Source organism: Coloeus monedula (assembly GCF_965178545.1).
Source record: "Coloeus monedula genome assembly, chromosome: 1".
NCBI classification, from domain to species: domain Eukaryota; kingdom Metazoa; phylum Chordata; class Aves; order Passeriformes; family Corvidae; genus Coloeus; species Coloeus monedula.
The window spans coordinates 70,346,404-70,374,282 of NC_138781.1; positions in this window are offsets into that span (position 1 = coordinate 70,346,404).

Below are 27,879 nucleotides of genomic sequence, written 5' to 3' on the forward strand. Positions count from 1 at the left end.
AGACCTTATCTAAGGCACTGTGATTAGACCTTAGCAGCAGAACTTTTGAATTGTTGCATTTACGGCAACACAGAAATGACTATGGAAGATGGGGGTAAGAGCAGGATTCTCGAGATATTCACTGCTGTTATAGGTTGGACTGCAGACTAATGTAGAGAAGACAGGAAAACAATGTAAAAATTAAGAGCAATATTAAAGCGTATATTTATATGCTATACATATTTAATATAGGGATTATCATTGCTGGACTAATATGTTTCAAAGAAGAACATTTGCACACAGACTGATACTGCTACCTATGGCTTGGTCACTCTGCAGCACTTATTACAAATTTACTCACTGCTTTATTTTTTTTCCTCCCCAGCTCCATGCAGAGCTTAAAGCAGTGTGAAAATCAAGCCTACCTCTGTGTAAAGACTGGGAAGGTGCTCTCCAGGCCACAGGTGGGCCTGATATGTTGCAGCAGGCAGAGGGAGGAGGAAGAGGTTGGCCAGCTCCTGCACTGCGTAGGTGCTCCTTGAGCGTGTACTTACATAACCTTCCCAAAAAATCAGGCCCTGACAGCTCCAGAGAAACTTGGCTCGTTGGACTGCACGTATGCCACCTGAATTCAGAGGAGCCATTATCTGCAATCTGGCACCTCTTGCAGGGCAATTATGTGAGCGGTGGTAGAAGGCAGGCACTGGGTGAGGGCAGTGCCTGTGCCAGGGCTGCTGCCTGGATCCCAGTACCCTGGGGTGAAGCTGAGCATGGTGGAAGGGGCTCATGGTCCCCTCCAGCCTTGTAGAAGCCTTTTCTTCCTGGGAAGAAAAAATGCCAATCTGTCTTGGGATCTCCTAGAGTTGTTTGTTGTTTGGTTTCTTTCTTTATTTTTTTTTTTAATTGACCAAATCTCTTCGTACTAGTTGTGTAGTCTCTATTTATCAGACCTGTTGGACGTTTTCTCCAAAATGCTCTTGGCTGAAGGTAAACACATAAGAGAGTGTCCTCTGTTTCCAACCTGCAGTACCCAGAGACAGATCTGCAGGGTGATGTAGCTCTTTCCGGGCTGAGTGGGTGCCTGAGAACATTGCTAAACTGCCTTGGGGTCAGGCACCTTGAGCTGTTGACTTCAGTAAGGATTACATGCCTTGCCTGCTTAGGTGCTTTGAAAGAGACATCTGACATTTCTGAATGTCTAAGCAACTTTGAAAATCCTGATCTCCCTCTTTTAATCTCTAGCTTCTCAGTATTCCAACGGTCTGGAAATTCTAATTGTTATGAATATACTCCAGGCTTGCTAAACATCTAGTAACTCTTCTTGTGCTGGTTGTACAGCACAACCTTACAAAGAGAGTGATGGCACAACCCTTTATCATAAACACAAATAATTTCTGTAAGAGTCCTACATATATTCTGCAGTTCCCATCTCTTCCACAAGCTGCAGAAAATGCATCCATGTAAATGAATGATATCACCTCAATCCCATCTGCCTTAAAATGGCCCCTGGGGCTGCAATCTCCATTTTGCAATTGCTTTTGCTTGTTTGCTCTTGGAGAGCTTCTAACTCCTGAACTACCCATCCTTCTGCTCTTCTCATCTTACTTGTTTGCCTTTGGTCTACTACTTCCAATGCCATCTTCCAGCAATTTACTTGCTTAAGTCATTTTAATTGGTCCATTTGATCACAGTTCTCTTCTCAGTTGCCTCCTCTTGATTTCAACTCATGTGAGCCATGAATAGAATTTTCCCGAAGTAGGGTGGACTTTGCTTGATGTTTGTACTGAACTGCTTTACATTCATTTGAAAACCACTCCTCATTTGCTTTTTCTTCAGAGGTATAACTTCAGTATGCTATAGAACTGAAAACTGTTAATTGGTTTTAGAAAGAAAACAAATTTTTCAGTCTTTACATAAAAAACTGTGGTTAATCCTACATAGTAAACCCCAAACCACAAAAAAAACCCCTGAAGAGCAACATTTCTGTGAAAAATCTAGTGCTCAATTTTTTAAATTGAGAAGTTTGGCCAAAAGTAGACATCTTTGTTTCTTATTTAAAGACAACCCCCCTGTCCCCCCCAGTAATTACTGGAAATTTCTGTGGAAATTTTATACAAAATGGGCTTTTATTGTCAGATTCCTGCCATTGCTTCCAGTAGTTTTCCTCTTCATTTCTATTCAAATCTGAAGCACAAATTTACTACCCAGCCTGAGCTGCACGTCCCTGGGTGTCTACAGCTCCTTCCTGAAGGTGGTTGCAAATACCTTTTCCAAATGCCTGGCTTTCTCAGGGCCTGGGATGCAGACTGGTGTTGGCCACCATCAGCCCTTAGCAGGAACTCTGGGGTAGCCTTTATCCCTGGGTAGGACTCAGGAGAAGGGAGGCAGTCACCTGGCAGTGATGTACCTGTGGATAGGACAGGGAGCCAAACTTGCTGGTAAAACAGAGGGGTTGTCACTTGTCCTCAAAGTAGATCTTGAAGGACAACCTGATGTCCCTTTCCCTGTGTGTGAAGCAGGGTGTGGAGAGAACTACTTCTTTGAGTGCCTTCTCATTCTCTGCTTTTTTACCATTCTGATATTTTTTTAGGTGTAGATATTTTCCTTATCCCTTGTACAGTGGCCACATCTATGTAAATCCCTCAGCAGCCTGGTCTTGCTAACTTTTCGTATCAGGAGATTATACAGACTCACATGCTATGTGTTGCAGGGGAGGGGTAGGCAAATCCACGTACATGTTGTTATTTGGGATTTTCTTTTTTCCTCCTTGTTGTAGTTACAGCTTTCCATTTTCATTTAAAAATCTCAAAGCACCCACTACCCTTGCAGGAGGCTGTTTCCACTTCTGCTCATTTTGTGTTTAGAAGACTTATAGAAAGAAATTCTCCACGAAGTGTAAAAATGATCTGATTTTTTTTTTTCCCCATTGACATTGATAATTAATTGGAGAGAAAAAAAATCTCATGGAAACATGGCTATCAAAAGTTAGGGAGGAAGCTCTCCCCTGATGTTTAAATGAACCTCTATAGCAGCCAGAGGACTGTAAAAGTATAAGGTTGGATGTAAGCAAAGTTAAATGAAGATGCACCAGAAGGTAGATTCTTGTGCTGGCAAAATGCCTGGAACTTTTGAGGGATATTGAGAAATAGCCTAAGGCCCCAAACCTTGTGGCTTTCAAGGTTTGCTTCTCTCTGCCTTATACCATTTGTTTGTCTTTAGTTTTTAGAGAAAGACTTTCAAGTAAAGTTCCAACTTGAGACCAGTATTTTGGAAAGGTTAACTCAGCCATGAGGTTTGTTTGCTCAGCTTGGGGTGGCTTGCCAGCATGGATGCTTTGTTTCATTTTTATTTTCTTTTTCCTTTGGGTGAAGCAACGTTATATCTTTGTCTAGTCATCCATACCGTGTATCCCTTTGTTCTGTGCTTCCCAGTCCAAAGCAGGCTTTTAGCTTCACGTGCCTGCAAAAACCCAGGTGGTGTTCCATGCTGTGGATGGAGGAGGTCAGGTGTGAAATCTGGTAGAGCAGAGGGTAGGACTTTTTTTCTTCCGCCTCCTGTCTGGACTTGAATGTGAGGTGGGAACTGAGGCAGTGGGGCTGAACAGGGGCTTTACTGCCATGTGCCCTGGTTCAGTGATGCCAATAGAGATACTGGAGCCAGCACGCTTGGTCCTGGTCTGGTGCTTGTGTAACTCTGGCTGCTGTGGTTTGTGGAGGCCTAAAAGGAGTTTCAAGAGCTTGGCTAGCCTTGGTATAGGGCAGAATGTGTTGGAATGGTGTTTTCTGTAATTTAAGACCTGGGTTATGGTTTGAGTTTTTTCTTTTTTTTTTAAAAATTGGGCTCTAAAAAGTGATTAAGGCTCAGGTTTAGGGAGGACATGGGAGAGCAGCACAGTGTGTATTAGCATGTCTTATCTGCATGTGTGAAAATACCCTTTTGTACAAAGGGTTGCTGCTTGTTTCCCACATTTGTGGGGAAAAAAGGTGTGAAATTTGGAGCATGTTCCAGGAAAAAAACAGTTGTCTCATTTTTCTCAAGGCAATGTGAGGCTGGCCCCTTGCCATGCTTTGAGCACTTTGCTCCCGTTTGCAGAGAGAGGCCAATGCTCCAAAAGAAGGAGGGTGAGAGGGCTGGAGGACGAAGCAGCACAAAAGGCAGGGCAGGCAGCTGCACAGCAAGGAGGCCACTGAATTGGGTACAGGACTGGGACCTGGCAGGGGCTGCCCACCAAGCTGAGCCACAGAGCGGCCAGGAATGCTCCTCGAAGCTCCTGCCCTGCCGTGCTGGGTGTGCAGGCATTTTGAAACAGGCAGGTTTGGGCATGCATGGAAGCCTCTTCCAGCTTTTATGATCAGTGCAAGGAGAAGCTGTCATTTTTTCCCAGGGCGTGTAGAACCAGTTTTGCTGGTCCAGCGTGTGCCGCAGCGGAGGAGCCAAGGCCTGTCGTGAACGGGGCTGCGATAGACCTGCCTGCTGGTGCTCCTGATCTGTGGGAAGGGTGCAGACAGGGAGCTGGGAGCCTGTACTGCCTGTCTTGGCCATCTGCAGAAACACCTCTTTTTCTCAAAGGGCCGTCACCATGCAGTGCTGCAGGGTTATCAGCCACCCACCAAGCATTGTTGCAGGTGGTGATTGTGGAGCTGTTAGCCAAGCATGTCCTCCTTTAGGAAGACTTTTCATTCCATTTTTATTTTTCTTCCATTTATGTTGTCAAATTTGCTACTTCTAATGTCCCTGCTTTTCCAGCAAATTTCTCAGGGTGGTATTGCCAACTTTCTGGATTATTCTGTCCTGGGCCATTTAGTGTGTTGCTTAATTTCCCCCTGCCCCCCCCCCCCCCCCCCCCCCCCCCCCCTTGACTTACAATGTGCTAGCACCTCCTGAATTTGGGAATTTTGAATTGCACAAAATACAGTTCTAATTCTGGTGATGAATAGCTTAAATTTACCAGTGAAAAAAAATTATGAATAAAAGAAATTTCATTTTCCAATCTTGTTTCTCCTAAATCTTTTCCTTGAACGAGTGACTTGTAATTACTTGCAATAATTGGCATTGGAAGTGCTGCAGTAGTCACTGCAAAAGCCACTTTCAAAATGGTTATACCAGAAACTAGTCAAATTGTGCAATCTCCTCCTCACTGTGATGTTGTGTGGGCAATGCTGGGCTCTGCTTCTGGAGACATTTCCTTCGTGATGGTTCTGAGCATGCCAGTGCGCAAAGGAAACCTGCATGTGTTTTGGCAGGATTCTGTCCTGCAAATTAGGTCACCTTCAGAAATGAGCACTGAACTACTTACTTAGGGCCTTGATCTTCACAAACCTTTGCTTGCAAATGGTTTTCACTTAACCAGTCTTCCTCAAAAAAAAAAAAAAAAAGGAGGTTTTGAGAGCTCAGGACTTAAGTCTAGTCAGGTAAAGTCTAGTTCACAGGTTTGGTTTAGTAAGTTTGCTGGCCATGCAACTTTTGGGAAACATTTCCTTCACCACTCTAGTATCCACGTCCTCTTTTCACTCCCTTCTCTTATTGCTAGCTTGCCAGGTTTGCCAAGAGGAGTTAATAGATATAGACTCAACCCCGAAACTGAAGGGGTTGGCAGGAACCACCTTACCTTGATTCATAAGCAGCGTGTTGCACTCTGTCAACAGCACTTGTCCTGTTTTTTTAAAAAAAAAATTGTTTTTTAGGATTGTTAAAAATGTCTGAAGACTTTGTGATAGGTCTTTTTTTTGTTTTTTTTTTTAATAAGAAATGGAGGTATGTCTGGAGCTAGTGGAAGCAGTCTGGGTTCAGGAGAAAGCTGGAATGTTGTGTTCCACTTAAATTCACTATCTTTTGGCTAGAAAATCTGAGCATGTCAAAATCCTTAATTCTAAAATTCTCATGAAATGGACTAAATCTTTGTGGAAGACAGAAAAATGTATTTCTCAGTCCTGCAGAGAAAATGGCTGTTTCATTGATATTTGCTAAAAAAAGCCCTAGAACAAAAAAAGAAATTGTCTGACCGGGGTGTTCTGTGAGTGTTTGTGTGTGAAAAGTGTAGAGCACCCTGCTCATGCACATACAGTTGCACAAATGGGTGCCTGCAGGTTTGTATCCTTTACCACAGAACTAAATAACTAATAGTTCAGCCTGTGTGTTTCACAACTTTTGTGCAGCTCTGTAGATCCAACTGAAAGGTACAGCAGGAACAGCTTGAGAGGCATATGTGGGTTTATTCCCTCTCACTACCTCCGTTCTCATCAGACATATTTCTACCAGTCAATTGGACTTTGTGTGGTAAGGATGTCATTAAAATAGAGTGAAATCAATGAAAGAACCAAGGGGTTTTTTTTTTTGCCGTACAAACACTGCACTGAAAATCTGTTTGTTCCTGCCCTTAAGTGATGAAACAAATACTCCCCTGAACTGATGGGTCATTTAAAACCATCAGAAGGCATGAGACAATTATTTTTCTATCACAATTAATTTTCTCCAGATAAGCACATTTCACAACGGTGTGCAGTCCACCCCTGGAGCCCCCAGGCTGTGCTCCTGGTTTCAGTCACAAGCGCGTGCACGGGCTGTCGGAGGGGATAACGGTGTGGTCCAAGTGCTGTGTTTGAAAATACCTCAACATCAGCACCTCAATCAGCCTTGCTTCAGGTTTTACCTGATGAATGTTTGTTTGAGGAGAGGTTGGGGCTTCCAGGGTCTTCCACTATTCCCGTAGAGCAGTGTGGCTCTGCTGGGCTGTGGCAGGTTCTGTGCTGCTCGTGTGTGCCACCAACTGCACTTGTGTGGCTGTGTTGTCCTGTCCCTGTGCCACTGCCCATGTCCCTGCCACAGTCTCCTCTACAGCATGATCCCTCCAGGAGCACTATCCTGGCATTGTAGGCAAACCTCCCTGTCGTGGTTGAGGCACCTGAGTTAGGGCCTTTGCAGCAACAGCTGCTTCTGCCCCTTCTCTCATTAATGTGGTTTGGACTCTGGCATAACCAAGGCCTTAAGCAAGGTGAAAAAATCCGTGCTAACAGCCAGACCCATAGCTTGGTGTGGGGCTCCTGGAGAGCCACCTCTGGAAGGCAGGAGCAGTGTCCATGGGCTGAGCATTGTGCTAGCCTTGAGGGTCTCTAGAGGAGACCAACACTGCTGGGATGTGTTCGAGATGGCAGCATGCCCCCAGGTGAACAGGGATGCTGAAGTCACACAGTTGTCCTTCTCCTCCTGTAAGCCTGTGTAACAGGGCTGAAAAAGCATTTTTCACATGTATCTTCTGTTTAAGAATGGGAGGCAGCATAAATAAACTTGCAATTCAGTCTCTCATCTGTGTAAAACTGAAAAATATCAGCCAGTTAGGTGTTTTAAAGCACATTAATATTTAATTCCTGCTCTAAGGATAAGCCAGTAGGGGAAGCTGGAAAAAGTTTACCATATTCTTATTATTTTTGCCTGTGGGCAAAAGTCCAGCAAATCTTTCACGAGAGAGATAATTACAGGAGGACGGTGTGGAGATGTGTGTTGTAGCACACGTGAATGCTGACCTGGCTGCTCCCAGCAGCTGGCAGGGCTGCTGTGATGCTCAGAATTACATTTCCTTCTGGGAGATGGCAGGAGAAAGTGCTGAGGGATTGGGGTGGAAGCAGGAGGGGCTTGCTCAGTTACAAACCCTCAATTTTTACCTTGTTGAGCATTAAGGGAAACAAGTGATGCCGATGAGGGATTGGAGACCAGTTTGAAGTCTCTGAGCATCTTCCTTCCCCCTTCATGCTGGAGCTTGCTATTGCAAAACACCTGATGGGAGGTGATAATACAATTTGCAGTCAGATAAGGATGTGCATATTTATGCAGGCTGTACGAGGTAGGAGAAAGAGTCCTTGCATAGGAAATGCAATGTTATTTGAAGAAACATCCTTCTTGACCACTTTAGTTGGCCTTTTCATTGCAGTTCTATTTTAGAACTCACTAAGGGATTCCATATGGATGGAGTTTTTTTTCTTGATTTTTTCCCCCCTTTTTTTTTTTTCTTTCTTTCTTAGAGAGGGCATGCTGGTGGGAGAATGAGGCCTTGGCAATATTTGTGGTAGTTTTCTGATCAAAGCTGAAAAATGGGCAGTAATGTCAGGGAGCTTCTAGCTAAGCTGCTGGGTAATATAATCTGGCTCTATGGAGAGGGGTGAGGGGTAAAAGGGAGATGCAAAAAACAATAGGGTGAAAAAAGTGTCTTTGCCTTGTCTTTAATGTGTACTTCTTTTTTTAAATAATTGATTGTGGCTAAGCAATAGGCATGCCTACCTGTAACTCCACAAACACATTTTGGATTGCTTTAATTGCAACAAAGGGGCAATACAATATATGTTTTATATGTAAAACTTGTGCATGTGTATTTTTTTTCTGTATGTGTGTGCCTTTTATTTCATTCAAAAGAAAGGCCTGTGAGGACTAGAAAAAGAGGAGGATACTGTCTCTTTATGAATACTAATAAGGAAATCAAGGGGGACAATGGCACTTCAAGTTTCATCTTTCCATTTCCTAGAGGCGCAAACTCTGCAAGTTGTCACCTTGGTGTATTCAGTGCCTCTTGAAGCACTAGACTCCTCCAGAGAGAATGTCAGCCCCAGCCCTGGGCAGTTTTGACAAACAGAGTATATATTGATACATGATAAAGTATGCTAGAAATCACCCCAGCGCTAAAGGCTACTATAGTTTTAATATCATCATTTGAATTAACAAGCATTCTGTGGAGAAATAATGAGCTTTCATTATTCAGAACATCATCCTTACCCCGGGAACTCAGAAACCATTAGCTCTTGAGAACTTAATGAAAAGATGATAAAGAATGTTTTAGATAAAAGTTTGAACGGGTGCACTTGGTAACTAAGGTAAAATATTAATGTTTCTCCCAATGATGAATTGCTGTTGCTAAACTCATGCTTGCTGAGGAGATGGAGGGGTATGTAGGTGTTCCTGTGGGCAGTGGCTGGGATATGGAGGGCTGTCACTGCCAGTATGCCCCATGCTACTGCCTGCATCCTTTGTCAAAGGGGATGGGAGAAGAGAGAAAGTTGGTTATTCCAATCTCCCCATCCTCCCCAGCAGCTATTTTCCCACTATGGGACTGAAGTTAAAATCCTTTGCTGTTTCTTTCTTGTTAGTATTTGCCCCCACTTTTTTTTATTTTTTAATTTATTTAACATGATAGGCAATGCAATATAGCCAAGAGGGAGTGGGAAGGGGTGTAAGGAACAAAACGAACCAGCGCAAAAAATTCCGTCCTGAAGCTGCTGACCTGAGGCTCAGTTTGGGCAGATCTGGGGCACTCAGGCTGAGCGTGGTTGCCACTTGCTGAAATTCCATATGGGTGGCTTGCTACATGTCTGCAATAAAAACCCCCGGTGCAATAAACGAAGAAAAAAAAAAATATATAAAAGTTTAAATTTTATTGGGTGTAAAGCTCTTAAAGAACTGCTGTTCACAAAGAGTATAAAGATTGCTGAGTCTCGGTGTACATACGCCTACTAAAATGTGTTAGTCCTGCTGTTTTCTTTCTTTAACTGTAGCAATTTGCTTTCTTGCTGTTCTATAATCCTTGCGCTTACCAGCATGGAGGGCTCGCAGCCTGCTTCCACCTGTGGGCAGCTGGGAGAGGCTGTCTGTCCTTCTGAGGCAGGTGGAGAAGTGCTTGGAGACCCCCGAGGTTGGTATTGCTGTGGAAGGCTTCGTTCTTGCTAAACAACGTGAGTGGGGGGAGGAGAAGGAAAACAAATGGGAATAAACTATTGCATAAACAGTCTTAAGTCATGGTGTTTGCTGCTAACAGATGCATTTAGGTAAATGCTGTTACCTCAAGAGGTGTTATCTTCTGGGGATCCTTATCATAATTTTGTTTTAAATCTGAACAGCTGTTGTTTAACTACCACAGACCACAATTTATCTACAGCTTGAGGCCATAAAGGTACCTTTATTACACTCTCTTTCTTTTTTTTTCTACCATTTGATTTAATTTCAGTGTGTCTGACACCAAAATGCTATATACAATTTGCATATTACAATATGCACTATTGCAGATTCCATACACTGCTAAATGGGAAAATCGGAGCAGAATGGTAAATGGGGAAAGCTTGCAATGACAAATAAAAGAGGAAGATGAGCTCCCATGTTTCATTTACATGTAAAATATTCTGACAATAGTTGTTTCCCCAAGAACAAAGAGCTGGTTTTTCTAGGGTGACTGGTTTATGATGGCTGCAAGAAAAAAAAAAAAAAGGATGTTTTTTTTGGCACCAGAACAGAAGCATGCTTATCTGAATTGAGCCCTGGGGCTTGCCATATATTTGGAATAAAACTTAAGTCTTACTTAAGAAACCAAAAAATATTGAAGCACGAACCATAGTGTACTAAGACTGAAAATCAACCTCTCTCTGGACAGAGTCCTGAAAAAGACTTTAGGAAAAGACAATTTTGTTCTGAACCACCTGATCTTTTGTAGTTGATCTCTGAAGTTTATTATAGGGTACAGGGAGGGAGAAGTGCTGCATAGTGTGTGGTGTACATGGGAAACTGTGGTTTTATGGGGGAATTCTTCTAACCTTTACATCTCAGATGACCCAGGTGGTATCTTCCAGCCCTAGGTTGCTGCTTCCAGTCCTGCCAAGTAATCTGTGTATCTAGACTTGAGTTTCTCACTGCGCTGCTGCAGAAAAGGTGCACAGCTCTCTCCGTACTTCCCTTTTCCTTGAGGAGGCAGGAGGCCTTTGCCTCCAGAGTTGTCAGTTCGGAAGCTTTCACCAGCACAAAAACTGTGGTAAGAAATCTCCCCAAATGTAAAGTTTTACATATGAATTTGAGTTTGTATAACCCTTAACACTTCACCCAAACCTCTAGAGTTCTGCTTTATGTTAGTTTTTCTTTGGAATAAATAGTATTGATAGCACCTGAATGATATGTATAGTGGCTTGATGACAGAAAGCACATCTCACCACCTTTGCTCCCACTTCCTCCATCCTGGCCATGAATGTGAAAGCTGTACATGTCTCTGAGAGCGGGGTGATGTTGTTGAACTGTTTTCCTAAGTGCAGAATACATTAATCTGTTGGCATTTATCAAAAAAAAATACCATAACTCAGCTTCTAATTGACCTTCCACACTCCAACATTCATCAAGTAACACGATACTGTTTAGCTTGGCTTTTCAAGGACAGTGTGGAGAAAAAAACACCTTGTAGCGGGGAATTGGGCTTGGGTGTATGTGACCTCCTAATACTGGCCCTTGATGGCACTCTTGGATGCTGTTGGTGATCAAGCTATGCTATGACCCCATCAGCCAAAAATTCCTTTCGGTTTCTGAAATCTATCCCAGCGAATTTAATCTCTCAGTTGATGTTTCCCCATCTTGTGTCCTCTAGGTATTGTGCAGAGCTCAGTGTCTTGCACATGAACAGTAGCGGGTTTTATTGAAGTATGTGCAGGTATGAACCGGCGGCTAATGTCTCTTGTATAATATTACTCCTGAAAGAACAACTCCACAAAGAATACTGTCTAGAATTACAGGGCAAGAGCAAGTCAACAGTTAATTGGCTGTGCTGTAATTACTTCTAGATGCATAATGTGCAATACTTATAGGATTTGTAGAAGTGGCATACAAATTTCGCAGTGGTCTCTTGGTACTTTATCATGTGTGGAGGATTTTGGTAGTCTCTGTAGATCTTGGGATTAATGGTACTGTTATAATTTATTCCTGCTCTGCTATTTTAAATAGTGTGGGCTTTTTTTTATTTTCCTCTTAAAAAAAAAAAAATTAAGTCTGTCTTTAATTGTCTCAAAGGCTAGAGTGAAAAATAGGACAGATGCTGTTCAAAGGCTCTGTCATTCTTTTCTAGGATGGAAGTAATTCCACTTGCTTTTTGTTTGCTTGGAGTGGCTCGCACTTCTGGTGGTGTGTGGCAACCGCATGTCGTGTGCTGTGGTACCACAGCCCAGTGGGTTGCAGACCTAACAAGGGTCCAGATGAATATGGACGGTGAGACAGATGTAGTTTTTGAATATCTGGAACCTGATTTTCCCCATCTTTAACCCCAGGGTTCAGAAGATATAATTTCACTGAGCGTATGGAATGACTATTTTAGTCATATTGGGCAAAGATCTGAAACGGCCAAGAGCTGTGTGTGTGGGAATATGGATGAGATCGTTAGAAACAAGGCCAGGCAACAGTAAATTCTTGACCTGGCTATGTCTCATGGTTTCAACAGTCCCCAGAGCTGTGACTCTTTGGACAACATCCAAGCCTCTGAAGTCAACCATAATCTTTCCAACTGCAGCCGTGAAGAGGCTCTGCAATTTGGTGGCACAACAAGCGCATTTCAGGGCTGCTGAAATCACACTTGAGAAGCCAGCTCGGAGGGACTTGTGTGCACGTGAGGTTTCTATGTGCTTGGTTCACTCATCTCAAGTGATGTGGATACAGAAGTTAAAGTGAAGCTTTATTACATGGACTTTGGAATCCCGAAAATGCCATTTGTATTTTACCTTATTAAATATGGAAATCGTGTCAAAGGTAAATGTCAAGGGGCTATAAAATTACCCTTCTTATCTCCTGTACGTTTATCAGTTGATAAATGGAAAGAAGCTGCTGCCAAAATAACTGTGAATGAATAATTTATAAATGACTGATGCATCGTGTATGTTGTTTCAGGCAGAAAACAGTAGGACATCAATAATCAAAAGAAGTTGGATTAATTTAGCAGTATTTTGCTGTTAATATTTTTATCTAAATTCTGCAGTCTGGACCTTTGTCGTGAGATCCTTCTCTTTGTCGTTAAGGACTGATCCACAGATCACTGAAATCAATAGGAGTCAGCTGTTTACTTCAGCAGGCTGTGAATCAAATTTATAATATGCATATGTAGCTTATTTCCCCCTGCTTTTATAGCACTCTGAATTTGAATTTCTCTAACACTGTGTGTCTTAGCATGGAATTTGGTTCACGTGTTTCTTCCCTATCCACTTTCCTGTGGTCTGAACATCCTAGGCAAGAAATTTAGAGAACTTGATAGAACAAGGATGAGGAAAAGATGACTGCCAAAAAAAATTGCATATATTCTCTTATTTTTCAGTTCCTTTGTTTTTATTCACACAGGAAAAACTGATTTCTTGAAACTTAGATTTCTGTGCAAGGGAGACTCTTTTTCAGCATGTATTTTTCACATGCCCTCCCCCAAACAGAGAACATTTAGGAGATTTTCAGCACTGGCTTATTCATATTGTGAATAAGGTTAAACACTGAAGAGGTGAACTAGATTATTTCTTTCTGTTCTTTTCCATGTGATTTAAATATGGCCCATTTTGCCCATCACATGACAGAGCTGCCAGAGATTGCCTCAAGCTAGTTTATGGCTTTAACTAAAGGTCATCTTAGGGGGGAAAAAAAATCCCATGGAGCAGGGGGAGGAGAAAAATGTATTTTAAAAAAATACATTAGAATGGATTTTAAGCATTTGTTCTGAAGAATACAAATGAAAAAGAGAAGCTGCCATTATACTGCAATGAGTCAGAAAGAAAAAAAATAAAACCACCACCACCACCAGTAATAATAAACTCTCTTCCTCTGCGCAGCGCCTCATGACAGAAGGGTGTGCAAAGCAACTGCCTGGATTTCTGTCTACAGCTTTCTCTACCTGACCTAGATATCTGGCTAGCAGTTCGCCACTGCAGAAAATGCCCTAGTGCAAAACTCCGACCCCACTGGCTGCTAATAAGAGCAGTTCTCACATCCGTAGCTCTGCATCCATCCTCACCATGTAATTGGTCTGGCTCTTCCAGCTAGCAGCCTCTCCTCCTGTAGGCCCACACTGGGAAGAGAAATCCCAGACCTCCTGAAGGCTGAGGGGCTCCAAAACTGTGCTGTGTTATCAACAGCTACATGGTTAGCTAACTGCTGTGACTAAATGGAGATTGGGAATCACTGCAGGCAAGGGATGAAAAGTGATGCCCTCCCATAGCACAATGCTGATATGCAGAATTGGCCAAAACAACAAAACTTCACAGACAGTGCGGCAGAAGGCATTGGCTCTCTTGTTTGGGCATTTTATTACCTGGAGCTAAATGTGCAGAGAAGGGAGATAATGAAGTACTTGACTAATTCAGTGTGATCCAGCTGGCTAAGCCAGAGGGGCTGTAGAGCAGGAAAAGCTACAGAACTCACTGCTAGCCATTTTCCCTTGATACCTGTGAAGCCAAAACAAAGAAGTGCAGAGATCAAAAAGCAGAGCAATATCAATATCGGGAAAGGGGAGGGGGACAACAAAAGGGGAGGAGAAACCTCTAAGATTGCCCCCCCATCCTTTCTCCCTTCTGCTCTTTATTTAGTAGTGGGGGGGAGGGGAAGGTTATTTTCATTTGCCTCATGCTAACTTCTAATATATTTGAGAAATTCACCAAATACCCAAACATTTAGTACCCCGTGTGTCACAATACTCAACGCCAGCCTAATTTTTAAAATTTTATCTACCGTTTGTGCTTGGGGGAAAGAAAAGACAGGTTTTGTAATGCAGGCACGTGCAATGGTAGTGTGTTCAAAATCCCATATTCCTCCCCTTTTCCACAGCCTAAAAGGCTAGATAAACTATACAATTCTTATCCAGAGGGAAATTAGAAAATGTTAAGTGTGTAAATCCCTCTCCCCGGCTCTTAGGCATTGGTGAGGTTTTGCTGCTGCAAGCGGGTTTTTTCCTCTGACAACCCAGCTATTTAAGTACACATGACGCATTGCTCCCTCTGTCTCTTCCCCTTCCCTGACTGCTCCCCACTATCTTTCTATGGAGTACAATGCAATTCCAGCTGCCCTAACAAGCTGTTGCCCAAACGAGAGGGAAGCGCTCGTAAAAAGCTGGTAGTAAGTGAAAGGCAGTTACCATACTTTATTAAATACAGAAAGCCAAACCTCATACCTGGTGTAATGTTGGTGAAATGCCATGAAAGGAAATGGAGGAATACCCACCTCCACCAGGACTGAATTTAGCCTGTGGTGCTCTCATCATGGCTGCCAGGGAGTGAATCACTGCTGACCAGTCTGCCTGCCAGCTGCTGTTCATACCTTTTTTAAATTTTTTTTTAAATTTGGAGACAGGCAGACACTATGCATCATTCAGAGATGAACATCACAAACATGCTTTGCAGGGAAGGCGACCACAGCAGACTGCCAATGCTCTTCTAGTGCCAATTACAGTGATGGTTTAATCGTAAAAGCAGATTCATTAAAATAGGATCAGAGCCAAGGCGTTTGTGATTTGGAAGCTTTTGCTAACTTTTGATAGTTATCATCAAGGGCAGCTGATGTGACATCACCCTGCAACTCTGAGTCATATTTTTAATGGACCACATGCCTTTGCATGATAATTTTGCTGCTAGAGTTAGCTTGGCATTAGCTCAAGAGGCAGAAACACCAGCAACCAAATCTGAAGATGTGTTGAGAGTTTGCAGTTGTCATGGAAATTGGGGGTCGTGGCTGGTTCTTACCTCCTCTCTAGAATAGAAGTCCATATTTGCTCCGTTCAGCCTGGAAGCTAACAAAAAGGACTAGAGGTGGCTACTCTCTGACAATGTGAATTTGAAGATACAGGAAGCTCCTTTTAGGTTATACATAACATTATTCAGATTTTTTTTTTGTGAAGAAAATACTTCCAGCATTGGAAAAACACACATTTCCTGCACTGGCCCAGCTTTTTTTCCATATAGTGGTGTTGTGACCATAATATGTCTGGAGAACGCCTTGCAAAGGGCATTCATGGGTGTTAGCAGTGAGGGAGCAAATGCTAAGTCCTGGCTTGTGCTAAGCCTCTGTTGTTGTGGTACAGCTGGGATTTCACTGATGTACGAGACCTTTTTTTGAATGGGAACAGCCTGCGCTCTCCATGAGAGAACATGGGGGTTACAAGATGGTGTGTGTTGTAACTCAGTGATTCCACGTGATGCAGATTAACAGGTACTCATAAATAACTCATGAGTTCAGAGAGTCATTACAACCTGACCTGGCCACCTCCAGTATCAATACGTCTATCAATAACAGTGATGAAAATTATTAAGACAAAGCCTCTTAAGGCCCTACTGGATTTAGCAGTGTGGCGAGAACAGGAATATACTTGTCCCTGGAGAAACAATAACCTAGAGCTATGCTGTGTTTAAGGAAAAAAAAAAGAATAAAAGTTTGTACCCCTGCTGAGGAAGTGGGTGTGATGCTGGCTGAAGGATGCATAGGTGTGCATATACATGCCTTGCAGTTTCTCTCTGCTGCTGCTGTGTGCTGTGTTGCTGTAGCTGTCAAACTATAATCTCTTGAAGATGACATATTTCAGAGTAGTGCCCTACTGGGATAGAGCTGCAAACAAACTATCTTCATGACCTTTCATGCTCTTAGAGTGCTTGGCTTTTCAGCCTTCACATTCTTATGTCTCGAAATGTGGTTGGAAATTACTGCCGTATTTTAAACCATACCTCTGATAATGTAAGCCTTTGGTGAAGTGTTTAAATAACAAGTGGTTAGGCAGCATCATGCAACCTGTCTTCAAGATGGTGCCTGGCTTGGAGGTGCCAGGTACAGGTAAGAACCTATGTAGCAGCTAAACTTGAGGGAATATTCAAGAGAAAAAGGAATGTGTGTGTTGTGAAGCTCAATGTGGTACATGGAGTCATTTAGACAACTTAAGCCCCAAATTAAGTTATGGCTTAAATCCTCTTTTGGAAATGGTAGAGGCACATAGATTTTCTTGAGCACATTAAGCATCCCATCTCTGTCTATTGGGATGATTTTATACTAAGGTAATGGTATAAGCTTGAGACCAGCTTTTATTAAGTCTTCTCTTTTTTTTTTTTTCTTTCTTTCGAAATGTAGTTTTGGCATAGGTTGTTGCAATACAAATCACAAAGTCAAGGCTGGTGAATGGTCTAGAGATTAAATCATATGAGGAGCAGCTGAGGGAGCTGGGGGGTTTAACCTGAAGAAAAGGAGGCTTGGAGGGACCTTATTGCTCTCTACAGCTGCCTGGAAGGAGGGTGTAGCCAGGTGGGGCTCTGGCTCTCCTCCCAGGTAACCAGTGACAGGATGAGAGGACATAGACTCAAGAGGTTCAGGCTGGAGGTCAGGAAGAGCTTTTTCCCTGAAAGGGTGCTTAAACATTGGAATGGGCTGGTCATGGAGATGGTGGGGTCTCCATCTCTGGAAGCGTTCAAGAATTGACTGGATGTGGTACTTGGTGCTATGGTTTAGTTGGCGTGGTGGTGATCAGTCAAAGGTTGGACTTGATGATCTTGGAGGTATTTTCCAACCTTAATGATTCTGTGATTTTAATAAGGATTAAAAGTCAGAACACAGTGGCTGGAATTGGTTGATATTCAAGGGATGGAGTTAAAGAACAGAGGGAGTCTGTTGCCAGACTCCTGCCTGAACACGGCTTTCTTTACTGTCCCTTGGAAGTTGGAAGCACACTAGGTTGCAGCATATACAGCTTGCTGGAAGGTCTGTTTCAGAGCTGTGGCTCCCAGCTCCCTCTGAACATTGTGCATCTGCTTCAATATTGCAGGAAAATGTGCTAGGCTACTGCCAGAATGGAAATCTATTGAGGATGATGCCATGTTTGTTATAAGGAAACAAGCCTGGCTCCTGTTAGCCTTGCTTGCTCTTCTAATTGAGAATTCTTTTCTCCTTGGACAGTGTGAACCAGCACCACATTTTTTCTTGGCACCCGGGGAGGCAGTGGGGACACCAGAAGGGAACTGCTGGCCACAGTGGGGACACCAGAAGGGAACTGCTGGCCACAGTGGCCATGTGTGCCTGGGTCACCTGAGGACTCACAGGGGTCAGGCAGACATCAGTCAGATAAAATCTGTGTGCCCTGCCTTGTGCCTCTAAATGTTACACTCATGTTTAAATAACTCACAGGTCAGTTGTTTTTCTATTTTGAGCGCATGGCAAACCAGGCGGAGGCAGCTTGTAAAATGAGTGACTAATTTCCAGGGTTTTTTTCTTTCCACTCCCTCTGCAGCCTCTCTCCCTGAAGGTGGTCATGGGACAGCCTTACCCCTGTGAGAGGAGATCAGCAAGCTGGGAAAACAGAAAATCATCCTTTCTGCCTTGGTGGAAGCTATATTTCTACATGGGTTGTGTTCTGGGATTCTGGGATGCAGGGGGATATTTTCCCCGGTATCCACAAGCTGGTGGAAGCCTTCTGCATCTTTTGGCCGGGGAAGATTTCTGGAAGGGGGTCTGATGCCGTGGGTCCCAATGAGGTGTCTCCCATGGCTCCCAGTGAGGAGAGGGACAGATTAGGGAGAAAAGGAGGGCAGTCAGCATGGCTGCATGCAGGATCTTTGCTCACTTTGCTGCTTGTGCCATTGCTGCAGCCACTGCCTGCAATGATTTTTTTAACTGGTGATGGCAGAGTGCCTGAGGGGCAGTGGGGACACCCCTGCTTTGGCAGAGGGCTCCAGCTGTAGCTGCAGCTCCGCAGCAGAAGGGAAAAGGAGGGGGAGCAGAGGGAGAGAGCACCAGGGCCATTTCCTAGGAGCGCATGCACTGGTTTAGACCTTTCCTCCCTTCACTGTAACCTCTGTCTTCCAGCCATGGCTGCCTGGTTGCATTAATTACACCTCACTCCCTAGATGCATTCATTTCAAGCTACCTTTAGGGTTTAGATTGCAGAAACCGACTGACCAAGGTTGAAAGCAATTAACAAACAGGTTATTTTAAATTAACAGCTTATTTTAACCAGCTGTCCAGAACTGCTTTGTTTTTCTACAGCAAAATTAGCAAGGCAATGCACCTCAGTGAAAAAATGGATTGGGATTTCTTTTGTTATTATACTGCCTTTTGCTTTTTTCCTTTTTTTTTCCTCTTTTAAACTTGTGCCAATTCAATACTAAGCACTTCCAGCTTGGATTTAAAAGGAGTGTTGAAATATACTGATTGCCTAAATGAATTGTAAATGGCATAGGATGTTGAGAAAGAGCAGTCCTTTTACTTCCATTGGCTATCTTGCCCTGCATCAAGATGGGTTTGCTTTTGAATGGCATACTGAGATGCCAGTGCTTTCTTCAGGCATTGATTTTTATTTTTTTCTGTCTTGCCTTCCCTCTTCACACAGATGCTTTTTGCATGACTACTTACTGACTTCACTGTTTCATGAGGTGCTGGATTTGCAGAGGAGCAGGCTCAGCCCATACCCTGAGCCCAGCCAGGGGCCATGAGGACAGTGCAAAGCAAAGCCCAGGCTCACAGGCTTTGATTCCTGAAGGAGCTTGTTAGCTTGGCCTGGGTGCTCTACAGACTTTTACTGCTTTCTGATCAGCAGAGAGCATGAAGGGATCAAGAAAGTGCTGTTAAGTCTTTTATTACTGCCAGGAATAGTCTTTTCTGTGGGTTTTACTGTTAGGACTATCCTACCTGTAAGGATGTTGTGAGGAGGAACTTGCACCCATCATCTTGAGGCGCTCATTCAAAATACACTGGCCTTGGTTGTCCACCTCAACTCAGTAATGTGCCTTCTGATGCAGCTTCAAGCCTTTAAATCCCATTACGTCAGACTGAATTTTGGCCTTAGGGTGATACAAGGTCATCCTGAATGATTGATCTCAGCCTTGAGAAGTACTGCCCAAGTGTTTAGCCCAGGATTACTCCTTAATTTTTCTTCCACAGGTTTTACTAATGTTCCCTATTGCAATGCTAAGTAAGTTTTGCATCTTCTTTGGTGCCTCTTCTTTCCAGTCTTTTACATTGTTGTTCTTTTCTAAGCTATTGTGTGAACCAGAAACAATTCCCAGGGTGCAGCTGGACATTCATACAGGACAGCAGTTCTGGAAATAATTGTCCCATCAGTGTTAACACCCTTCCAAGTTAGGCTTGGTAATTCTCAAAGTAAGTCTTGATTGCTTTTGGTGCAAAAGGTTTGCCTAGCCTAGCCTATCCTCACCAATCATTTTTTGTCAACTTCTTAAATAGTTCTAACTTCTTTGCCTCTTTGTAAGAGAATGTCTGGTTTGGTTTTCTTTTTTTTTTTTTTTTTTTGCCAGCTTTTCATCCTCCTTGGTTAGTTCTGCTAGCCCTCCAAGCTATTCTGCAGCTGTTTTGTATGAAGTCCCTCCCAACTGCCATTAGTTTTTGTTTACACAAAATACAGAATTGAGCTTGTTTTTTCCATAGCAGACTGCACCCGATCAATACAGATAGAAACCATTACTTCCCTGTTACTTACTGTCTTTGCATATGCAGCCTAAAATTGTGGTGACCTTTTTTGCTGTCAGACTGCATTGTGGACTCATGTCTAATTTACTATCTGCTACTGACCCTCAGCCTCTCCTACCCATTGCTGCTTTCTAGGTTTGTGTGGTCTGGAGGTTTTTTCTTTTTTTATTAAGAAAAACCATAGCTGTATTGTATTTTTTCCAAGTTGAACTTAAACTTGCAAATTTTCTGTTTGCGGGTTCAGTCTCTCTACATCTCAGCCATTTCTGTGCCCTCACTAGTTTTGCATCTCGTGTGGATTTTGTAGTCTCTGTAAATTTTATTCAAAAGAATTTTAGCCTTTTAACACGATTCCATTAGAAGAAATGAAAGGTTTCACTGCCATACATATGTCTTGCTGCAAATTTTGTGTTTCCATCTGTTGCTAAATACACTAATGATGTATGTATGTACGTAAGTGCTGATAAAAGGAAGCTGAGTGACAGGTGATCTCTGGACAGGTGACTTGTTGGCTGTGTGATGGCTGAGTCCCTTTTGATGGATGAGATCACCTCTAGCAATGTAAAAGAGATAACGTTCTGAGCAGGGCAGTGTGCTGGAGAACTGCTGGGGAGAGAAATCCAGAGGTCTGGCATGGAACTACAAAGAGATGCTGAAAGACAGACTGGAACACGTATGGAAAGACAATGCCGTATGGAGCAGCTCACAGTGATGGAGGGGAATGTTTAGGTGAATGGAGAAGTCTTACCTGTTGTGTGTTCTTAATTCAGTGTTTGCTGACACAGCTCCTACCTCAAGATGAAGAAAAAAGCAAACACCCATCTTATTGATGTGTTTTCACTGATTTAGTTGCCTTCCATGTCAAGTAGACTTTACCTTGCTTTCCATAGCACAGCTTGTCTTCTGTAGGGAAGACAAAGGTATTATGGGGGCACGAGGTATCCCAATTTTCTTTCCGGAAAATCCATGAGGAAAAGGAAATTATTTTCACCATGTCTTCACTCAGAAAAGGATGTATTATTCTGTATGAGTAAAGCAGGCATTGAATATATGGGTTTATTTGAACCCTGCAAGCATATTCCACTGGGAAGTTTCAGTAGACTCCCTATGAGTTAGTAATGGGGAGGGGAAAAGATTCCCCAAGTAGCAGTGATCTGAAATTTAATTTCTTGCAGCTCTAGTAATATGAAATGTGTATTTAAACATGGGTAACAAAATGAAAGAATCTACAACTCAGAAGTTTTAATTTGGCAGTTTAACAAATGCTGAGTGATCTACCTGATCTCCTGGCAGTGCTCAGATTAAAAATTGTTGACTGAGCTAGAAGAAAAATTGACTTCATACCGTTGATCTTGGGGAAGCTGTGGTCACTGTGTGCCAGCTCAGGATCTGGTCATAAGAGTGCAAATTACTCTAGCTTTATGCTTGACATGTCAGTTTTGCTCTTCTTCTGCCTGCTATTAAGGTCAGTGGTACTAAACTGTAGGGTCTGTGGCCAGTGCAGTAGCTTCAGCAGTACCACTGTGTATAATGGATATTTATGTGAAACACGCTCATGCTATCAATTAGCTTGGGTTTGCTTCTCTGGCTTTTTTTCATATTGCTACCACTGTGCAAATTTGACAAGCAGAACTGTAAATCAAAAAAAAAACCCAACCAAAACCCTCAACCCAAAATAAAATAAAAAAAAAAGGGCATAATTAAAAAAACAATGAGAAAAGGAAGGCATTGTCATAGGTCTGGGCTTTAGTGCTCCCCAGAAATTCTTAGTGATGTGGAAAAAGGGTTATGATCTTAAATAAGTAAAACTGATTTTTGACTGGTTGATATTTGCTCATCAGTGTTTTCTGAGTTGTCTAAGCTTGCTATCCTACTTCACAAAATATGAAGGGCCTTGCACAGTGGCATGTGGAGAACATGCCATACATATGCTAAGGGTCTTAAGATCAACAGCTGGAGAAACTACTCTTCCAGTTTTTGCTTCTATTCATTTCCATTACAGAAATTAAGAGGCCAGCTTCATCCTGGGTGTCACTCTATAAACCTTTTATGCACCTGAAGATGTCTGTCCCATCTTCTTGAGCTGTAACTCCAGAATAGTTTAATGGAGGTGTTTACACCTGTGTGTCAAGGTGTCCGATGAGTGACAAAATTAGTTTCCCAGCTAATTTTTGGATCAGATTTGCAGATACTGGATAGTTCTGTGCAAGCTTTGGGGGGGAAAAAAAAAAAAAAGAAATGAAACTGGATGGTATTTTTTCTGAAAATAAATTGCAAATGGTTTCTTCCAGTTAGTAAAATACATGTGTGTGACTACAGTTTGTGGTGTCTCAGCTCTGTTAATAAGAGGGACCCCGGGACCCCAAGACCATAAGTACAATTAATGTTTCTACAAAGCAATGTTCATACAAAATGGCCTAATTTTGATCTCATTTACTCCTGATGTTAGGATGCTTACATTCAGTGGAGTCGGTGATTTACTCTGGAGTAAATAGCTGAATTAATTCCAGCTGTCTCTGATACACTGGTATGCACAATGGGATGTAGTGCCTGAATGAGAGACTTTGGTTACTGAAACTCTGTACATGACTTATGGTGGACATTGTACCTCACAGCCTGTGACTAGGAAGGGTGCAGGATCCATTTTCATGCAAAGTGTGTGACTTGTATCAAATTATTACAGGTAGATTTATGGTACAGACAAGAGACTGAAAGGAAACACTATGTCAGAAATGAATTAGAAGTCAAGAAGGAAAAAGAAATGTAAAACACTTGGGCAGCCTGTATCTTTTTAATATTTTAAATAGAAAAATCATATTTCACTTGCTCAGGGCCTTGGTCTAGGGAAGGTACTTAAACCAATTCTTAAATTTAACATGGGCACGTAGGTACTTGGAGCACAACTTTTTCTCTAGTGCTTTCCTGGGACTGGGTTTAAGATTTCAGGGGAGTGGTGCCAGCAGTATGATTTTTTTATCACCTACAAACAGCAGTTATTAAGGAATAATTCCTATTTCTTTCACCTCTTGTACTATTTAAACATGTGCAAAATGCACCAGTTAGAAGCTTCATTTTGTAGTGTAATTGCACGGTGGGAACTGCTGTCAAGAACAGAGATGAGCAGGATATCTGCTCTGATTAAAACTTTGTTGGAGGTGTCTGTGTGTGTTCATGAGAATTAGGAGGGCTGAGTTTTGTTGCTTTGGATAATTGTGAAAAATCAAATTTCAGTTGACATAAGATGGAGCACATCTTCCTAGCTGCACATGGGGAGCTAAAGGAGCTAGCTCTGCAAAGATAAAACCACTCATATTTTTTATATATATATATAATTTTTTGTGAAAACATAAACCAAAATGCAAACAAATTCTGAAGATCTATAGTGACGAAGACTACCAAGGGAAGATCAGCTCCTCTGCAGTAAATTTTACAGTGGTCCTTTTACTAATGGAAATCATATGCCTCTACCAAGACTGGGGAAAGGAATTTCATCTCATGTGTTCTAGTTCATTTTATTTATGACCTCTGTTATAGATATTCAGGCCTTTTTTCCTAATGTAGTGTGTGCCTCCAATTGCATACCAATGACATCTACTTACCATATTTGTGACAAATTGCAATCAGTGGAAATCAAGAATTCATCCCCTGATAATTACCAGGAACGTCCATAAAGTAAACACTGTCGATATGGAGAGCATATACATGTTTGCACTATATGTTCTGGGAGTTGAGGATGTGAGCAGGTCTTTTCCTCTCCAAAGTCCCTCTTAAGCCATCCCAGATCAGTCCCACTGGGTAGGAGGTATGGATAGCCTAGAGCTACATTACCACTGACCTACTGGCCAGCATGCACCAGCTATTGGTTTGCCAGCTGTTGTCAGAAAGAGTGAATTCTGACTGAATTCTGACTGAATTGAAACATTAACCCGAGTGTTTCCCTCCTACACAGCTGTTGCATTTTATGAAATGTATAGGAATGCAATGTTTCCTGAGACATCAGCTCCTCTTTAGGATTTGGTGAAACTGGGCTTGGGTTAATGTACAGGTGGGGAAGTGAGAAAAGATTTGACAGACAGGCAAAGTGACTTCTTTCTTTTCTCAAAGAAAATGTGCAGATTAATTTTTTGGTTTTGTTTTTTCCCAAACTGAGGTGTGCTAAGAAAGTCATGATGATAAAAATGCTAAAAAGGTATCGCTCCTGTTTCTTTACTGTAAATGATTCTCTCGACTTAAGTCAGAGCATAATGCGCTTGAACGACTGCACCTCCCACGCTGTGCAGCTCTCAGTGGAAATAGACTTGCAAGGAGATATGTTCTGCTTTCCCAGTTTCATTTTCTCTTCTAAGTGCAAGCCTTTGTTAAATCTAAGAACTGTTGTAGACTGTTTTTTATGAAGGATCATAAGAAGTTAGAGTTTGCAGAAGCCAATTAGTTCTGCTCCATCTCTCTGCCAGTGCAGAGTTGTAGTATACAAAGTAATTTCTAGTGCTTTGTCTAGCTAATTTTTAACGTGGGCATGTAGCATTTTCACAGTTCAACAAAAGTCTTTTCCCCCTGATGTTCAGCCTAAAATGTTCTCTTGCTTCCATCCCATGACCCCTTGTTATACCACCATGTACCATGCTCGGCAACTTGATTTGCTTTTTGGTGTTCACAGCATGTAGGTGCGTGTGGAAAGTTGTTGTATTTTGGCTGTATAGTGTTTCTTTTTAGAAAAGAGAAGTCAGAAATATACACCATTGAACCCCCACTATGTGCCATGCAATCAGTTACACTGCTTGGAGGAGCACTGGTGACAGACTTTGAAGGCTTAACAAGTCACTTTGTTGCAATGAGCTGCTTTTTTCATGTATTATTCCATGTTCTCCTCACCCCTGTGCTCACAGTAGGAGCCAGCCTTTTTGTAGCCTCTCCTTATTTGAATTCTTTCTCTTTTAGCTACCCAACTCCATAATAAACTGTAACAAGGCAAAGATGTACACATAGTAAATCGCTTCTTTTGGCAGAGAAGGAAAGTTTTCTTTCATAATCCTTTTTTACATATTCCAAATTAATTTGTTTCCACAGCTTTTCTCCTTTGTATGCGTTTCTTTTTTTCCTTCTTAAATGAAGCTATTGTCTGTTACCCTGGAGAACTGCTGTCCCATACACACTGTGCTGAAGATATCTGCTCAGCCTTGCATAACCTGCCTGCTTTTACCAACGTCATTGCCTCTGCTTAGTGCTAAAAGGATATGGCCAGAACTAACTTGGCCAAAAAGCAGCCTCCAAATTCCTGTGAGACTTAGAAGTTGTGGAGCATGGTGTGCTGTTGTTTTTTGGGATTTTTTTTTCATCATAGCTTGGTAGAAACAATGTGCATTATTTCAAATAAATATTTTGAACAAATACAAGTAACAAATAGAAATTCCTCCTTTAACACTGGCCTACTGCACTGTCTATTTGAAGATGACAACAAAGACAAGTAAAGCTGATTGTTTGACAGAAGATACCTATAGAAAGGAAACAAACCATGCTCATAAAACCACCCTCCCTTCCCTCATGTTTGCAAAATGCATTGTCCTAAGCACATTTACCATCTATTAGTACTGCTCATTAGGAAGGATCCTCCTGTTACAGTTTTACTGCCTTTACTGTGGTCTGGAAATGGATCAAGCAACACTGGTTTAATGTGTAGTTGTCTTGAATGAAAAGGTTGAGTCAGGTACCTTTGGTGTGAACCCAAGCTCTAGTCCTGCTCTCATTCCTTTACCTGTGCCATTGGCTTAATGAGGAGAGTTACAAGATATGTCTGATAAGCGGGCAGCTGAGCCAGTGGACAAAGGAGAATTGAGAAATGCATTCCCTTGCCCACACATCTTGTATAACTGCAGACCACTGGTTAATTCTTGCAAAAGCCCCTTTTTGGAAAATGTTTTGGCTGATCCACAGTAAATTTCAACCTGAGTACTGAGTGTCTTGGCCATTTTTAAACTCCCTTTCTGAACATTGAAGACGCTGAATTTTGGAAAGTTTCTGCAAGGAATCTGCTTCCTGCTTGAATGCAGCATACTTTATTTATATTAACATCTGCTGTGAGCCCTAAATTTAGCTTGTATCATTGTGAACAAAACAGTGATGTGTCTACTTTTTGCCACTGATGTTGCTGGCTGTTCAGAGATCAGCTGAGCCCAAGGTGTCAGAATGGCTGCAAAGGTTGACCTGCTGATGCTAGGCTGGTATGGAGAGGCTGCTACAGCTGTTCTTACATCTCCCATGTTTTCTCAGCACTTCCATGGGTAAGTTCTTCAAAAGGAAATAATTATCATTCCCATTTTATTGGTGCAAAATTGAGGCACAGTGGAAAGACATATCATACTCTTTAAAGTCAGTGGCCAGGCCAGGAATAGGACATGGTGCTGTGGAATTCAAGTCCAGTACTAGATGGTAAGAGAGCTTGCAGGCTGATCTTTAAAGCTATGAGTGGGTCCAGTGGAGGGCAACAAAGATGATGAGGGCACTGGAGCATCTTTCTTATGAGGAAAGGCTGAGGGAGCTGGGCCTGTTCAGGCTCAAGAAGAGATGACTGAGAAAGAACTCATCTGTGTTTATCAGTATCTGAAGGGAAGGTACCAAGAGGACAGACCCAGGCTCTTCTTGGTGGCGCCAAGCAATAGGACAACATGCAATGGGCAAAAAGTGATGCACAGGAAATTCCGCCTGAATATGAGGAAAAACTTCTTACCTGTGCAAGTGACTGAGCACTGGAACAGATTGCTCACAGAGGTTGTGAAGTCTTCCTCACTGAAGAAATTCAGGAACCATCTGGATGCAATCTTGTGCCATGTGCTCTGGGATGACACTGCCTGAGCAGGGAGGTTGGACCAGATGAGCCACTGTGGTGCCTTCCAACCTGACCCATTCTGTAATAAAAAAAGAACAGTTTTTAGTAGTACTTGAACAATCAGCATGGCTTAGAAAGATATCCCTAAAGCCTGCTTCAGAAGTGCAGTTCAAAGATAAAGTACAATACTGTCAATTCTGGTCTTCATTTTGTGGTAACAGACTTAGGTGTTACATCTGTTCTTGCTTCTAGGGTTTCAAAATATTAATGTCCTGCTACTGAATGAGTAAATTAAGTCACTGAGTTATTACCCCTGGCAAAATGCTGGGAATTTTAATGCAGACTTATTTGTCCCTTATAAGGATAGAACTGAGAAGCATGAGTTGTCTTAAATAAAATATCATCTGTCCCAATGTATGTCGCTCATCATTTACCTAAGATCCTTGGACTTGACCCAGGAAAATAGATCTGGTCACATTGCTTGGTTTTTAAGATAACCAAGCTGCTGCTTTTCAAAGGTGGGGTGTAAATTGCTTTTAAAATTTTATCTAAAGCGTCAGTGAATGTCACTTTTAGAAGTGACTATCATTTTTCCAGATGAGTTATGCCATATAATGATGGATGTGCAAGACACCAGGGAACAGGCTTGCATTTGTTTTGGTTTGCTGCCCAGAAGAGGGCCAGAAGTGGCACTCCTGGCCATCTATCTAAGCTCCTGGTGCAGTTTTCACAGACAAACTCAAGGGAAAGTTGCTGAGGTCTTTCAAAATGAAGTAGGCATTTAAAAAAGAGTGAGTGAATCTTTTGGTGAGTTTGTGAGGAAGTTAAATCCTGACCTGGTGCTTGCATTGTATGCTGCTAAGGACAATAGC